We start from the raw sequence: 17,864 nt of genomic DNA, 5'->3' as shown, positions 1-17,864 counted from the left end.
GCCGTGGGGCTTCCTGCTGCTGCCACCAGCAGCAGCAGTCAGGGACTGCTTTCCTACTCCTTCCCCTCTGCAGCAGCAGCAGCAGGAGGAGATGGAGACAGCCACTGAAGCAATGCCACGCTCAACTCCACCCTTGGCCTTGTCCACCGCTTTGAACATTGGGTGGGGCTTTTCCCCCTCCCAGAAATATTGGGGCCCCCAAAAGGTCTCAGCCCTTAGGAGATGGCACCCCTGAGCACTGGACTGAACCCTGCAATTCTGCAAATGCCACCCCACTCTTCTCTTCAGTTCCAAATTTTGCATGCAAGCCTAGATGCTTTGCCCCGGTTTTGAGCATCTCACATTTTATTAAAGAAACTTAATGAAAAGCAATAAAACTGCCTGATGGAAGACTATCATTTTTTAATCAAATGCAAAAGAAATTGCCAAAGGTGCATACAAAAACTATAAAAATCAATAGCCAGCAGGCACGCAAAGATTTTAATAAGGATTTTTCCCCCCTTCTGTAGCCTTCAAACGGAGATTTCAACAGCACTTCACTGTTATGGCCATGCTGTTTAATGTTTACCTTTGAATAAAGCTTTAGTAGAGAGGAAATATAGATTCCACCCCCACCCACCCCTGTCTACCGAGAAAGTTATTATTATACACAGATGCTAGGGCTTGAGAACGTGGGCTTCATAATCTGCACTATGAACACAGCAAACAGCAAGGCGGAAACATGTGGGTGAAACTCTACAATATTGCAAAAAGGGGGGGGGACAGAATAACTTCAATAGGCCTTAAAAGCAATGAGATAGGTGGAAAATGAGTGTTAATGAATGACAAATTACATATACTCCAACACACCTATAATGTTATGTGCCGCATTGTTTCCTTTTTAAGGAACAACATGAATATTAATTTACACTAATTGCTTCTTTTTAAATAGGGGGAGTGTTTTAATAGTTATGACTCAATCACTTGCTTACATAATCAGTTATCACAATTGCTTACATAATCAATTATCACAAGGCGAGAACAACTTATTGAACCCATGCTTAGATTTGTGTGCACTGCAGGACACTATGGGTGACCAGATAGGTTCCGGTAAATTGGTGTTGCTCAGCCTACGCTACCATCTGAGGAGAGCGACTCAGTCCTTCACTTTTCTGTCCATTGCAGAGCCAGCTTCAATGTACTGTAAGAACTAACCCAAGCATACATTCCCACCACTTCTAAAATAACCTAAGCACCAAACTAGACAGGATGTCAGGGGATCCATGTTAAAAGTTGTTGCAATTATTAATTTAATTTAATTTATAGACCACTTCATAGCATAAAGTCATTAAAGTTGTGTACAAGTTCTTGATGGTTGGTGGGCAGGAGTCCTGAATTGGATCAGGGTTACAGTACTGAAGGGAAAACAACATTTTATGGTGGGGGGCAGGATTTAGACCAGGAAAATGGCACGAGGAAGGGGGAAAGTTAGCGCACCTGCCACAGTACCACTGACTCATCAGATGAGTACCTTTGCCCATCAGATATCTAGACATTCATTGAATATACATAATAAATTTGGGACAGGACAGGAGATGCTGCAATACAATTACCCTTTGAGGAATAACCGAATGCAGTCAGCAGTCAGGGAAGAAAACACAATCCTCAATATACCAAAACAGACTAATTAAAAACTGAGTTGTATAAAATGTGTTATCTTCCTTTCTAGACATACAGAGAAAAGGGCAAATTAGTCACAGTTACACAAAGAAAACCACTTCTGTGTTAAACAGCTGAGAACAGCATTGACTTTCAGTTATAAAGTTGGCATCGGATTATTGCTAGATAGGACCAAACAAAAATGGCTTCTCAGATTTCTCCATGCTATTTGTCGCTTTGCCAAATTCTCCCCTGAGAAATTTTGAGTCACTTGATATGAAACCCTATTGTCATCACCTCATATAGGTGGGTGAGGGAAATGATGGGTTAAGAGGAAGAGTGGAAGGAGCAGGAACCAAGCCCATTGCTTTCTTCAACAATTTGAAAAATATGATTAGGTAGGGCTGCCATATTTCAAAAAGTGAAAATCTGAACACAAAAGTTGTTGAGATTTGCAAGAAGAAGAAGAGGAGGAGGAGAGCTATTTTTGAGCTATTTTTAAGGAAATTTACCAAAATCTATACTTCCAGCATGGGTTGCCATACGTCCAGATTTTTTTTCTGGGCATTTAAGTGATTTCTGCCCAGACACTGCTTCCGACGGGCAAATCCCAGCAATATCTGGGAAATTCGGGACGTATGACAACCCTGTATTAAGCAATGTTAAAGCAGGATTGACTGTTGGGCCCCCATTTCATGGGTAGTGAAATTGGGGAGGCCATCTTGCCAAACTCTTCCACTAATTCAGGAAGAATTAAAAAAGAGAAAATACTCAAAATGCTTGACAGAAAGTTCTTCTCTGAAGAATTTCACCTCAGATCTGTTGCTTAATGAGAGTTGGCTGTTAAAGCCAAATGAATACCTCTACCCATATGATTCTATGATTGCTGTCAAGTTCAATGACAGTCTAAGGCAAGGTTTACACATAGTTTTGCCTGCTTCTTGCCTATGGCAATAAGGAGCTGATGGTTTCCGGTGAAGGGCCAGAGCCTGCCTAACATTCCAGTCTTGATGTGCAATGAATAATTTGGGCTCAAAATGTACAGTCCTTAGAAACAGGACATCCTGCCGTTCTCACAATAGCAGAGCTTGGAGACACTGAATGAAGGTGAATCTTGGAACATTCAGGACAGATAAAATAAAGTACTTCTTCACACAGCACATAGTTAAACTATGAGTTTTGCTTCCACAAGAGGCCATGTTGGCCTCCAATCTGGATGCTTTTAGAAGAGGTTCAAACAAATTCATGGAGGACAAGTCTACCAGTGGCTATGCTCTGCCTTCATGGACTGTGGAGACAGTATGCTTCTGAATAACAGCTACCGGACCTCAGAAGGTGAGGATGCTGTTGTGTTCAGGTCCTGCTTATAGGCTGCCCATGGGCATTTGGTTGGTCACTGCTGGACTAGATAGGCCACTGGCCTTCTCCTGCAGGGCTATTCTTGCGTTCCTATATAGAAAACCTTCTGCCAACTGCTTTCAAATACTAGTCTGTTATTAGTTCTGCTTTCATGTCCTGATGGTAGCTTACAGCCTAGAAACTCTTACGTTGTTGTTTAAAGTCACCAGAATCACTCTTCTTCTTTTAATGACACAGAGTGGGGACCGAATTTCCTATTACATGAGGAATCCATTGGGCCTCCCAGTGTGTTTTTCTTTTCATAAAAGCTGAAGTGGGGGAATTGACGGCCACTGCAGAAGGAGGGGGTCACTCATTGTGTCTTCACCTCAGGGATAAAGGCCCTCCAATTGTTGTTGGAGTCAAGCTCCAATCAGCCCCAGCCAGCTGGGCCAAAGGACTACCTCTGCTGTATCGGAAGCTATGGGGGAGGAATTTGCACTGGAGAATCAGTGTGATGAGAGGGAATTTTATCACCTCTTCCTGTGCTGTGAGAGCAATGAATTGTCTCATCTACGTGCCTGCTTTTTTAAAAAAGGGGGCGGAATACTACTATCTAACTTGGGTCTTCACCTACAGTTGACTCAGATTTTTATTTTTATTTTTGCTAGCTTTTATCTTCCTGGATATTTCCCTAAATATAGGGGGGGTTAAGAAAATGCAATCATTAAAAGTTAATAATCTAAAAACTGCTACAGATCCATAAACTTTGGAACATTTAAGAAGCAAGCACTATCGTCCACTGAATATGAAAACTAAAGCAGAGCTCAGCTTTTAAATTATATTTTGCATGCAACATATAATTTGTGCTTGTGTGATCAGATTCAAAAAGTAACAGCACTATTGGGAGAGTGTTAGGGGGTTTTCTTTAGACTGGAAAGCTTGCATGTCTCTACCAACATAGTCACCCCTATAAAAGCTGGAGTGTACATCAACAGTTTCATAGGCCAAAATGCTCCTGGCCTGATCTGCATGCAGAGGGGTTGTTTTTCCCCATTCTGCGCTCTGAGCAACTGAAGAATGTTTCCTGAGTATGAGGGTGAATCCTGGTGCATGCAGCATTACTCTTTATAGGGGACTTGGACAGCTTCTGTATGGGGATGGATTGGTCAGTAACTACAAGGTCTAACAATAACGGCAAAACCAGATGTTTACAAGCTAAATTACACATGGAGCAATCAAGCCATAAGTTGCATAATTAAGGAAGCAACAACATAATACTGCCATCTCATGGCAAAATCGTATGGTGGTTTTGCTCAAATCTATAAACTGAGACTTTTTGCTGGCCACAAACCTATTTTAGGATTTTCTCAAAACAACTTGGAATATAAATCTCCCTGTGTCCTTCTACAACACTACCCTCATTCAGCTTCCTTCTTCTTATAGCAAAGAACATGGGTATTTTATTTACTTATTGGCATGGATAATAGTGACCTTCTTTATAAACACACACACCATGAAAGCCATTTTTCTCCTACCTGTGAACTTTGCTATTCTATGCATACTATGCATGTTTCCTAAAAAGTCAGCTCTGTTGGGTAACTCCCAGACAAGTGAGTATAGAACTGCAGCCTTTAGGATTCTACACAGTTCACTGCATTTCATTGATTTATGATAACGTGGCATTATCTGCATCAGGAATCAAGCCATAGCATTTTTAAAGAACACCTCTTTTGTGTTTTAACCCTGAATGGGCCCATGTCTTAGGACTTTCCTCTTCCCATAAAAGCCTGAAAAAAGCAGCCATGGTTGGTAAGGTTGCTGAACTTTATACTGTTATGAGTTTGTGGGGGCAGAGGGAAGTAGGCTCTATGTGAGATCCTTCTAACCCCTGGATCTGGCAAGTGTTAAAATATAAGCCAGGCTAGCTTCCTACTGTATGTTGAAGTGATAGTCTGGGCAGTGGGCCATTAAGAGAAACAAAGGAAACGGGCTCTGTGTGAGATGGCAAATGAGTGGGGCAGCTTGCGGTTAGTTAGAAGGACGGAGCAGAGTTTAGAGTAGGGTTGCAGTGATGTGACAAGCTGGACAGAGAGTCGGAGCAACATTTGAGAGCAATGTCTGATTTCTGTTTGAATCCAAGGCTGGGAGGAACAAGACCCTTTTGGAACATTAATGCTGTGAACCCCTCCCTCATAGGCTCAGTGTGTGTGTGTGTGTGTGTATATACACTGTATATTCACAGTCACCACTGTGTCTCATATCTAAAAGGAAATACAATCCTGGGTAAGCACGTGGAAACCCTGGAATCTCATACTGCTTGGAGATTGGGGTGGCGCAATACTCACATGGCAGTCAGTATATGAATTAGTCCATCTTACAGAGCTTGATTGTATGATAATTAGAGCAACATTCTTCCCATGTAGCTCGTTGGTGGCTCAGAATGCTAAAAGACATTCTGCACATGAGCACTAAGTAGACCAGGTACTCGAGGATAGTAAATCTGTAGAAGCCACATGTGCAGAATTAACCCTCATATTTGAAGGCTTGTTATTTGCTGTGAAACTGCATGGACTGCAAATCTAGTCACTCTGTAGGTAAATGCTTACTCTCCAAGAAACTATCATCGTTTCCTGTGAACCATGTGACTAGACCACCTGACCAACCAGTTGGTGAGCATCTTCTCTGTTTTTGTTTTTGTTGTGGAGCAAACATGTTACATTGTTGTTGTCCCAGATCTGCATCTAAAGCCCTCTCTTCTTCCAGGGGAAATTGAATTTCCGAACACCTTCCATTTGTGGTATAAAAAGTTACAGGATATCAACAGAAAGTTACAGGACATGCATTGACTGGAAATGGAGCAGTATTCTCAGCCTGAAACTTTTGCAAATGAAAGCTGTCCTGAATGCAGTATAACCACCTCCAAACCATCATGAACACAAACAATAAATAAAAAACACATTTGGAGGGGCTGCCACATTGGATACAATCAAGTAAGTGCTGTTGTGGAATAATTGTGTGTGATATATTTAGTCAAAAGCAATAAATGTGCTATATCTAAGTATATGTTCTCATTCCATGAGCGAGATACACTGCAGTGAAGGATGCTGGGGGAATTAAGTACAGCAATGATTACATCGGTTCAGTACTGAAGATTCTGAATCCAGAGAGAGCATCGTAGAAAGGCATCCAGGAGGGCAAAGTAGTCAGTCAGAAATCTGTTTGGGAAATCTGTCACTGCAACAACAGACTTTCCAACCAGCAAGCACAGCAGTCGACAATGTAGGCAGCCAAGAGAGCAAATGAGGTCAGGAAAGAAACAGCCAACACAGACCAAAACACGGCTAGAAGAAATAATAATACATGAAACAGAACAACAGTGTTTAAATAACACTCAGGTCATGGCGAAAAGCTGGCTGAGGCTACTAAATGGAAATTGGAGGCCGATGCTTCAGCTCAGCTCAGTTCAAGCTACAAACAAACTATTTATGTGCAATTTGGTGTCTTTGAGATGGAGGCAATATTGATTGTGGGCTGTGATTCCCCCACCCTGCTTTTCAGTAAGTTTTATTTGGGAACAAAAGTAGTGAAAACACCCAATATCAGAATCACTGAATCAAGAGCAGATTGCAAACATGTGGCAGGGGGCAGCACAGTGGGGCTGTGCTACTTACTTGACACACACGAACCCCTGCCAAGTCAATGCTGCATCCTGGGATGGATAAGGGGAGAGGAGGCACATCGCAAATGCACCAGAGAGCCAATGCAGTGCTCCTGCAGCACTCCAACCTCACCTCTCTTCCTCTCCATCCCAATATGCAGCTGTGACTAGGCCAGAGGGAAGTCACAGAAGTTTTACATCCCCAGCTCCTGCAAACACAGCTCTCTGTAAAACCTAAGGGCAGCAGGATATCCAGATTGTGTTGTCTCTAATGCTTCTCACCCACCTTAGACCACACCTGACAACTGCACATTGAAATGTCACAGTAGAATAGGGATCTAGGTGTGCCGTGTCCAATGTGCTTAGGCCTGATCCACACAATCATCACCATTTCTGGAGCAACAATTGCATTGCTTCTTTATGCACTTCGGCATCTATTAGACTGTGGCTCCATCACACAAACATAAGGCAGAACCAGGGACATAAGGCATGTGGGCTAGGTGCTCAGGAATAGCATCCTGACCCTGCCACTACCATTGTTGCATCTTTCCCTTTTGTGCCTTTCTTTATCTCTCTTTTTATTACAGTCACATATCCCAACAGCAATTGCATGTGGAAACATTTCTTTAAAGTAAGCTATGTTCTGGTAAGAAACAGAATTCTTTAGTTGTTTCTCCTGAGAAATTATCATATAACTCAGTGACAAAACACATGTTAGCGCCTAGTCCCAGGTTCAGTCCCTGGCATCTCTACATCTCTATAGTGATTGGCCTCTGTCTAAAACCCTGGGGAGCTGGTGGCAGTCAGTGTAGAAAATTTGGAGCCAGATAGACCTAGTATAAGAAGAAGAAGAGTTTGGCTTTGATATCCCGCTTTATCACTACCCGAAGGAGTCTCAAAGCGGCTAACATTCTCCTTTCCCTTCCTCCCCCACAACAAACACTCTGTGAGGTGAGTGAGGCTGAGAGACTTCAGAGAAGTGTGACTAGCCCAAGGTCACCCAGCAGCTGCATGTGGAGGAACGGAGACGCGAACCCGGTTCACCAGATTACGAGACTACCGCTCTTAACCACTACACCACACTCCAGACAGCTTTCTATGTACCTATGTATCATGGAGCAAAAGAAGGAAATAGAGAATCTCCATTTTACTATCTATCATTAGAGTTTGATTTAAGGCAGCCTTCCCAATCTGGTGCCCTCCAAAGGTTTTGAACTATAAGCTGACACATCTAATGGGAATTCTGAAAACCAAACTATCTGGAGGGCAATAGGTTGGGGAAGGTACACTGGGGAATATGCTAAATTGGACGAACTGAGTTCTTCATGACAGAATATATATATCCCCGTGATGGGTCTGGAAGCCTTTCTCAAGGAATACCTCTGCTCACTCAGAGATATCTTTACAGTCTTTATTTACATACATATTCACAAGGTACAGAACATAGCTTCATGCATCCGAATCCTCGGGAGCAGATCCAGGAAGTGGGAGCTTCTGGCTCCTCTTCCAGCAGAGGAGCTTGGGAAGCCCCAAGCGCCTCCTTTGTTCTCTACGTTTTAACCCCCTCCTGTCATGTGCTGAAGGAATGTGCATTGAATCTCTCTCTGTCCCTGAACTGGTCGAGTGGTGTTGCTGGTCTCCAGCATCTGGGAGCGTCCTCGCCGCTTGAGTTCCTTCCGCTTGCTTGTCCTCCTCTCCCTCTCCTGTCTTTTCTAAAGGCTCCTGTTCTTCCCCCTCCATCAGCTCCAGGGCATTCCCTGGCAGCCCCATGACACCCCCCACCCCCCAGTTTAAAAACCTGTGCCGAACGAGTCCTAAATGCCCACAGGTCATTAAGAAAGACTGGTTGTGGTAAGCAGCACAGTAATTATAAAAGCAACATGGATAAAAACAGTATATATTCCACCAAGAGCTTGATGAAAGTATAATGCAACTATAAATCACACATTATTTTATATTTATTATTTCAAATGCCTTTTAAAATATATGACAATGGTTGTAATTGATGAAAGGCTGTTGTTTCATAAACAACAAAATATGACTTTCTGTTTGGCTGATCTTTGTTCCTGACATTTGTCAGTAGTGAAGAATACCCTATGGAGAGACTGTTAAATAGATGGCAATTTGTCTCTATTAACCTGATGGCATGAACCAGCTGATCAGTCTGTTAAATGCTTAGGCAAACAGCATAACTTCAGTTGTTAACAGAAGTATTGCATCAACACTTCTCCCTTCCTACAGTTCTCTTTCCCTGTCCTTTTTGCATTCCCCATTTTATTTATGACAGGTGTTCAGCAACCATATGAGTCACCTTGTATGTCTATTTGCAGCAGGCCTGTGCAGAGGGTGGGGGCTGCTGGGTACACTTGCCCTGGGCCCCGGAGGGCTAAGCCGGATGGTAGGGCCCACCAGGGACTAGCTGCTTTTTTTGTTTGAGTTTATAACTTTATGCTAACAAGACTCCTGCCCTGGGCCTCAGACAAGCTCTGCACTGGCCTGATATGCAGCATCCAGAAGCAGCCCAATTTCTTTTGGATCTATTCTATATCATTCCGATTTGATTCATTATTCAGGTCTAAATAATGAAAATCCAAAGATTTGTTTCATCCTTACTGCCTATACAGTAATGGAGAATCTAAAAATATAACTTTGTTTGCACAAAAGCAAATGAAATTTGCAGGCAAAAGAATTGCTGCGGAATAGATTAAGCCAGCAAAATTTTAGGCAGAAAACTCCAGGAGTTTTCATGTAGGAAACATTTAATGTGTGTGTTTCTTAAGTCTCTTTTTTATTTTCTGCAAGAATTGGATGTAAATTGTTATTACGGTTGCCGCTTCTGAGAGGATAAAGCCTGCCAAATTTCAGAAAGATAAGAGCAAAAGTTCTGCCACAAGGACAGATTTTACCCTTTTGGAGTGGGAAAATAGAAATGGCATTCCCTCCCCATGTCTTTTGTGAGCAGTCAGTTTGAAAGCTAGGGGCCCTTGCCTTCATAGAACTTTTATGAAAACATTGTCCTAAGAATTTGGCTTTTGTTAGCTTTTAATAATATAATTTAGCACAATGAGAAAATAGTAGATACTGCCTTTTAATTAACAAAACATGTAGGGGGTCATTTACAAACATGTTGTGGGCTAGTGCTATTACCATGATAAGTAATAGGGGGGAAATTCATTTGCGAAAAGTGAATGAACAAACACCATTTCTTATGTATCTACATATGAATTTTAATGCAGGCATCCACTGAATTTTGCAGTTGATATGCAGATAATATCACCATTTATATTTATGAACTACAAGCATTCCATAAATACAGGAAATATGAAATTATCACATCATTGCATGATTAACTTTCAAACTTATATAAATAACAATTATGAATGGAACATATTCAGTTTTCACAAATGCAAATTAGAGAACCATTATTTCATGCATAAATTAGTCTTTCAGATTTGCAATCTACATAATCCATGTAATAGGAAAGAAGGCTAAAACCCATTGCTTCCTGTCCTTGATTGACAAGGTGAACAATTGACCCTCATCTTTAGATGCCCTATTTACATGTTTAAAAATATATTCCTTTCTTCCTTTCTCTGGACTAAACAATCAACCTTTATAAATGATTTCTGTTTTGGATCACTTAATCCTCCTTCAGTGAAATATAGAAAAGCAAAACCCAACTCAGTGATTAGATTCAAGATGAGAACAGAAATAATAATAACAGTAATTATATATTAATAATTCATTATTAATTGTCAATTATTGTTTGCAGTCTGGGTAGGCTACTGAATTAAAAAATGATGTGTTTGTTAAATGACTGAGAAGGATATCCAAAGCCTTCCTGTTTCTGAAGCATTCCATCCTGTTCATTTTCACAACAAGACTAAATGAGAGCCAGCTGGCATGAATGGCATACCTATATTAGCATAACATGAAAGCTTTGCTGTATTATTAATTTCCCATATTAGTCCTCATTTCACTGATGTAATCTAGGAGAAGCTAAATGGTTTAACATTAGGTTGCTTACTAGCAATAAGATTATGCTTAATAACCTAAATAGGGACAGCCATATAAAAAGACGGCAAACTGTACTCAGAGGAGCCAATGGGCCAGAAATGGCCCCGACTCTTTAACAAAAAAGGAACAAATATCACTTAGGGAGGCACATGAAGGCAATCCCCACACAGAAGAAAAAGTGGATTTTTTTGCCCTTGCAGAGGCCCATTTGCCCATCAGACATGGCTTACAGCTGCTATCTAGGGCTGGCATTGAGGCTCTGAAGGAGAAAGCCCACTCCAGGGATAGGGATGCTTATTTATTCTTTTTATGTAGACAATTTTCTACCCCATGGTTATAACATATCTACAGTGGTGGCTGGTACCCACTGGAACTGGTGGAAGGCAGGGGGCCCTATACCCACCCTCCTCATTTATTCCCATTTTAGCCAAATCATGCCACAGTAGTCTCCTAAAAAGAGCAGCTATGGGTAACATCACAATGGGTTCCAAGGTCGTGGCTCTCTCTGCTCCCTAGAATTTGAGGACTGACACATTGTGCCATAGTGAAGCCTTGTTTTGACATGTTTGTTTATCATGGACTTTGACTGTGATTCATGACCATCATAGTCTGAAGCGAGGTACAACAAATAAAACATGGGTGCTGAGTTCATTAGCATTTAATGAATAACAAATTGGCTCGCTTCTGCTAGTAATCTGAACTTGTCATCCTCCAGAGTGTTTTCCCCTCCTCTTCGTTTACATTATCTCCTTTCATGCAAATGGAAGGACTACACAAACAAAATTAGATGTGGCAGCTTTCTCCGTAACCAACAACTGGAAGAGGATCAGCAAAATGAAATTGCAGAGCTTTCTGTTCCTCTCCATAGTAATGATCAAAGAGGAATTTTGGTAGGCTCTGGTACTCTTTAGCTTTCAATCTATCAACTTGGCCAGGATTCAAATCTTAGGGGAAAGTTTCTTTTCATTGTATTTTAAGCTTATGGTTATACAAGTAGTCAACAATTGCAGGGAGAAGGTTAGGCGGACCAAAGTTCAGCATGAGCTCAGAATGGTGAGAGTTTAAAAATACCGTATTTTTCGCTCTATAGGACGCACCGGACCATAGGACACACCGGACCATAGGAGGGGGAGAACAGGGGGGGGGGGAATCTCCCCCTCTCTGCTCAGAGCCCCTTCAGTGAAGCGGCAGGAGAAACAGAGCCCCTTCCATTTCTCCTCCCGCTTCGCTGAAGGGGCGCTGCACAGAGAGGGAAAACTGTGCAGCACCTCTCCAGTGAAGCAAAGCCTGGAGAAGAAGAGGGATCGGTGTGCACCGACCCCTCTCGCTCTCCAGGCTTCAGGCGGCTATCCGCAAGCGTTCAGAGCGCAGCGTGAACTCCTACTGCGCTCCGAAGGCTTGCGGATAGCTGCCTGAAGCCCCCGGAGCACAGTGGGAGTTCACGCTGCACTCCGGGGGCTTCAGGCGGCTTCAGCGAAAGCAACACGAAGCCTCCGGAGTGCGGGGAGAGCTCTCCCTCTGGGCTTAGGAGGCTTCGCGTTGCTATCACTGAAGCCAAGGAGCCTGCATTCGCTCCATAAGACGCACACACATTTCCCCTTAATTTTTGAAGGGCGAAAAGTGCGTCTTATAGAGCGAAAAATACGGTAATTCCTAAAAGGTTTCTTCAGCTATGTTTGAAGCAAGAGGAAGGACAAACAGAGCCTCATGAGCTGCACCCAAGTGTATTAAAGGAGATATTTACTTTAAGTAGGTCCTGCTGATATCAATGGCACTTTCTTATGAGTAAACAGGCTTTGGAGCAAGGTCAAAATATGCACACAATACACTGCACTGTTTCCACACCCAAAAAAAAATAGAACCTCAAACCCAGCTGAAGCAACATGAACGTTATGGCTGCCATAATTTGAATGATATGTCTATCTCATTGAAACGGAATAATCGGAATAAGTGCAATTGACAACACTGGTGCGTAAAGTAAACTGCAGAAGTTTCTCATACACTGCTACACACCCGTAGATGAAATCTACAGCTTGCTTTTTCCCAGAAGTAACATCACTACAGAGCAGACAAGTTCAAGGTAAAAATCTCACCTGGCTTGTGGTTTCACACTGCAGACATAAAACATGATTATTTCTTCTTGCAGTTGGGCCAGCCTAGGCATAACATAGAAAATCTGATCACAGGTCAGTTAATGGCTTTGATCTTCTTTTTTCTTTTTTAGACTTAAAGGCAAACTGAATCAGGGTCATGGCACTGGGGAGAAGTGATTCAACCTTTCATCCCAATCTTTCCCCCCAATTTAAATTGTCCTCTCCCCCCAATCTGTTCTTAGCCACTTGGAGGGGGTGGTGAAGTATAAAATATATATCAGCTTCCCTGCTTCCCATATGTATGTGTGTATAAATCCCCCAAATGGCTAAGTTTAACTTTTGATTCTGCTAGAACATGTACCGCCTACTGTATACATCAGAGGTGGTGATGTTTCTTGGGCAGAGAGGACCACATGTCAAGGCAGGTGTGGCTAAATATAGGGTTTGAGCTTTATTTTATTTTTTGCAAAACCTAGGAAAAACCTCAACTTGGGTTGCCATACATCCTGATGTTCCCGGACATTTCAGCGATTTCCACCTGGACACTGCTTCTGATGGCCAATTGACAGCTATGTTCCAGACGTACGGCAACCCCACTAAATACAAGTGGGCAGGGTCAGAGTGAAAATATGGTGGTGACCCATTGTCAAGGACAAATGTGGGGGGGGGGGGTTTGCTGGAGACACAAAAATCTTTTGGCATGACAGAGGGCTACATATGGGAGCAGTCAGTAAAAAGAAACATTATTTTCAATTAAAAATTACCTTATTTATTTGATAAATAAGGTTTAACCTAATTTTGAATCTATTTTTCTACACTGCCTTGTGTTGTTTTTACATGACAGGTGGTACAGAAATAGTTTTAACAAATAAATGACGTTTCGCGTTACCCTTTGTATTAACTTTAAAAGTGTTCAGTGGGTATATTTTTCTGAGGACAAACTTGTGAAGCCTATCAACTATGTGATTGACCGTCTTCCTGCTGTTGTTTTAGAATTTCTATCAGGAGACCTCCCTCCATTTGGTTAGCCATTGATTCACCACACAGATCTGATGATTATATTGTTATAAAAGTTGGGTGTATCCCCCTCTCTCTGCCTAGCAGTGGCAAGAGCCCATGGGGTTCCAGGCACTCACCCAGGATTTGTGTTCCTTTGGAGCAGGCATAGGCAAACTGAGCCCTCCAGATGTTTTGGGACTACAACTCCCATCATCCCTGACCACTGGTCCTGTTAGCTAGGGGTGATGGGAGTTGTAGTCCCAAAACATCTAGAGGGCTGAGTTTGCCTATGCCTGCTTTGGAGAATTGAGACACGACAGAGACTGCCGTAGCTTTAAGAAATACAATTTATTCATCTATTTACACCTTCAGTCTGTATGGAGGGAGTCCAGATCTTACAGCACAGTCCTTGTACTCCACAGCAGTGTAACCCTGGAATCCAAGTCATCACCCCCAGCCTGCAAGCAGCCAGTCTGCCCAAGATGGATCCCTGTCTTTCTTCCTTGTTCTTCTTACCAGAACATCTTGCTAAAAGACTCTTTTTCTGTCACCTCACATCTAGTTACCCTGGCAAGCTTCCAACCCCCCAGACTCTGTTCATACCTTAGGGCAAGGGAGAAGAACAGTTCTCCTGCACTGCCAATGGTTCTCAGTGGCGCCATATTGTTCCTTAGTGGTCCTAGGTTGGCCAGGTCATTTTGCATAGGCTACCTCAGGAATTCCTCTGCAGCTGTTATTTATCCCTTCTCACCCCAAATATCCTGCCATTTATTAATTTCTAGGGTTTAGGGGGGTTCCCCCAAAAAACTAATATAAACATGTGTGTACATGAGTATCTGCATTTCTGTTGCACTGATAAGATGAAAAAAATCTGCATGGTTAGCAAAAATATAATGTGAACCCTTCACTTGTATGGAGCTGCATTTCTGCAACTCTTAAAGGTGAAGCGGCCCTCCAATTAAAAACCTTACTTGGGTTTCAATAGGCAATTTTTACCTCATAGGTAGAGGAAACAATAGAATCAAATGGCAATGTGCTTCTGCAGCAAGTGATCAAGTACTGTTCTTATTGTATTATCTCATTTTCTTTTTCATGCTGAACCAAAACATATGTGAGATGCAGTGATCAGGTCATTTGCTTTTTGCAGAAAGAGCAATGCCTTGGCCCTCTAATGCAATCAAGAGCTTCTCACACACATTTCTCTGATCCTTTCAAGCTTGCAAATGGCTTAAGCAAAAGGAAAAAAGGATTTTGAAGTCTGGAGTCATTAGTACAAGATTCCAATTGTAAATGATTACCAACAGGAGGAAAAGGTTTTTTTTAAAAAAGGCTTTTAAAGTGTAAATTAAGGCAGCCACTAGTAGTGGAAATGCCACCTGGAGACATTTGTGTGTTTAAAATTAATGGTAACATGTAGGCCTGAAATTGGAAGACCAAAGGATTAACACACTAATAAAGAGATTGTAGTAATGATGATATATAGAATAGACAAATGAAAATAAGAAAGCAAACTGTAAAAACAAGACAAAACAAAAAATGGTAGAACATGCAAAAGTAATTCCACAGAAACACTGGAATGTTGGCTCAATGTGGTAAATGAGATGAAGGATCACTTCATTAATCCCAAACTAGCATGGCTACATGTAGGCACTGGAAACTACAGAACACTCAGAAGACAGTGCCTTTGTATTGGCAACACCATCCTAGTGAGTGTCCTATTCTCACAGGGCACCAGAGTGAACAGAGGACTTGCCAAGAACAACAACAAGGGGACCGCAAGGGGCAGGTCCCAGCAAGGGAGAGGAGGTGGAATTGAGACTGCAAGAGAGACTCAGCTGGCTGGCGACTGGAGATCTAGATCCCAGGAAGGACCAAATGGGCTGTCAAAAAAGAGCCCCAACCCTATGACACCTGACACCCTAGTCCAATGCTTTCAACCAATGCGGCAGCTAGACTGGTGACTGGGAGCGGCCACTGAGACCATATAACACCGGTCTTGAAAGACCTACACTGGCTCCCAGTATGTTTCCGAGCACAATTCAAAGTGTTGGTGCTGACCTTTAAAGCCCTAAACGGCCTCAGTCCAGTATACCTGAAGGAGTGTCTCCACCTCCATCATTTGCCCAGACACTGAGGTCCAGCACCGAGGGCCTTCTGGCAGTTCCCTCGCTGTGAGAAGCCAAGTTACAGGGAACCACGCAGAGAGCCTTCTCGGTAGTGGCACCCGCCCTGTGGAACGCCCTCCCACCAGATGTCAAAGAGAAAAATAACTACCAAACTTTTAGAAGACATCTGAAGGCAGCCCTGTTTAGGGAAGCTTTTAATGTTTCATAGGTTATTGTATTTTAGTGTTTTGTTGGAAGCTGCCCAGAGTGGCTGGGGAAACCCAGCCAGATGGGCAGGGTATAAATAATAAATAATAAATAATAAATAATAAATAATAAATAATAAATAATAAATAATAAATAATAAATAATAAATAATAAATAATAAATAATAAATAATAAATAATAAATAATAAATAATAAATAATAAATAATAAATAATAAATAATAAATAATAAATTATTATTATTATTACTACTACTACTACTACTACTACTACTACTACTACTACCATGGAGCCACCTCTGATGCTGCCTCCTATCACCAAGGAGCCTTCCCCTTCAAGGAAGGTTGCAGAGAGCAAGTCTGAAGAGCCTTTAATTCAGGGATAGGGAACACGTCACTTTCTGGATGTTGTTGGACTCAGCCCCAGCCAGTATGGCCAACAATCAGTAAGGTTGGGGGTTGTGGTCCAGCAAGATCTGTGAAATCACAGATGCCCCATCCCTGCTTTAAGTTGAGATGCCAACAATTGTACCAGCAACAGCACAACACAACACATCTGATTTTAACACAGAGCTCTGGATAACTGTGTTCATCTGAATACATAGTGAATTCAAGGTGCCAACTGCCATTAGAGCTCCCAATGTGACAATTGCTAATTGTCATGAAGGAGTCTCTTTTGCAACTTCAGTTATCCAAGGTTTCCTCGCTTATGCACTCAAAAGCCCCCACCCAACTCAGCAGCACTCTCAGATGCATTTTGTAATCAATGTCTGTTTAGGACGCAGCAAATAAATTGCACCTGCTGCTGCGGGTCATATGGTTTGAACTGCAATAGCTCATGCATTACAACATGAGACTCTTAATTTCAAGGTCAAGGGTTCAAGCCCCAGGTTGAGTGAAAGATTCCTGCATTGCAGGCGGTTGGACTAGACAGTCCTCGTTGTTCCTTCCAGCTCTACAATTCTATGATTCTGTGATAAAGTCTATGGAAAGATATGGAACACTCCTCAGCAGTGCCTAAAGAATTGACGATCAGAGTACTGAATCTCGAAACTAACACTGATACAGGTACAGATACAATATGACATTAATGCCAAGTCCCTAGATTTAAAATGTGACACTTCTGAGCGTCATAGTCTTCTTTAGAAGAAGCATATCACTAAACAGAATGATTGCATCTTGTCTGTTACTAAAACCCAGTGAAGTACAATATGTCATTTTGCCTTTAACAGTCTTAGCATTCCAAGTGTTACACCTGAGAAGGATGAAATGAGGGCATGGGAAGAGAAAGGAAGATTTTAGGACCTGGAACCTAAGTTTATAAAGCTATCTGAGAAATATTTACAAGCCAATATCCTCTTGTTAATCATGCTTATGATTTTCCAACTGTGTATTTAAAAGTAATCCAGGTCACCTGCAATTCTCAGGGTTTGGCATTCTGTTTATAATTCTGCTCTTAATTATTACAAAATTTATTTCTCAATAAATTACATGCTGATGGATTTTCAAGTAATGAGTAGGGCTTCTAAATTCACTGGGGACTTCGCATATAAAACAGCTGGAAAACGGGCTAAACAGAGAACAGCGTAAACATACCACAGGGCCCTGAATGTGAGAAAGAGGACATCTGAGAATGTTCCTGTAATAAATATGACGCTAACAGAGAATAATGAGTTTAAGGAAGTTTGTTCAAGAGGGTCTGCTTCTATACTAACTGTAAAACAACACACATTTCTAGTTGTAATGAAACCAGACATTGTTTGCAGCTTTAGCAACATATTTATACCA

General features: G+C 41.9%; 1 long non-coding RNA gene across 1 annotated transcript in view; it reads right to left on the bottom strand.

Annotated features, from left to right (window-relative positions):
• LOC308582265 overlaps positions 1-17,864 on the bottom strand; it is a 98,648-nt gene that overhangs the window by 51,254 nt on the left and 29,530 nt on the right. Inside the window, exon 3 of the long non-coding RNA XR_014005589.1 lies at positions 12,748-12,810. This is a non-coding gene — a long non-coding RNA (uncharacterized lncRNA). The remainder of the gene's footprint in view (positions 1-12,747; positions 12,811-17,864) is intronic.

This window comes from Podarcis bocagei, assembly GCF_964188305.1.
Source record: "Podarcis bocagei genome assembly, chromosome: 1".
NCBI lineage: Eukaryota > Metazoa > Chordata > Lepidosauria > Squamata > Lacertidae > Podarcis > Podarcis bocagei.
The sequence above is the reverse complement of the archived record's forward strand: the minus strand, read 5'-3'. Positions and strand labels throughout refer to the sequence as shown.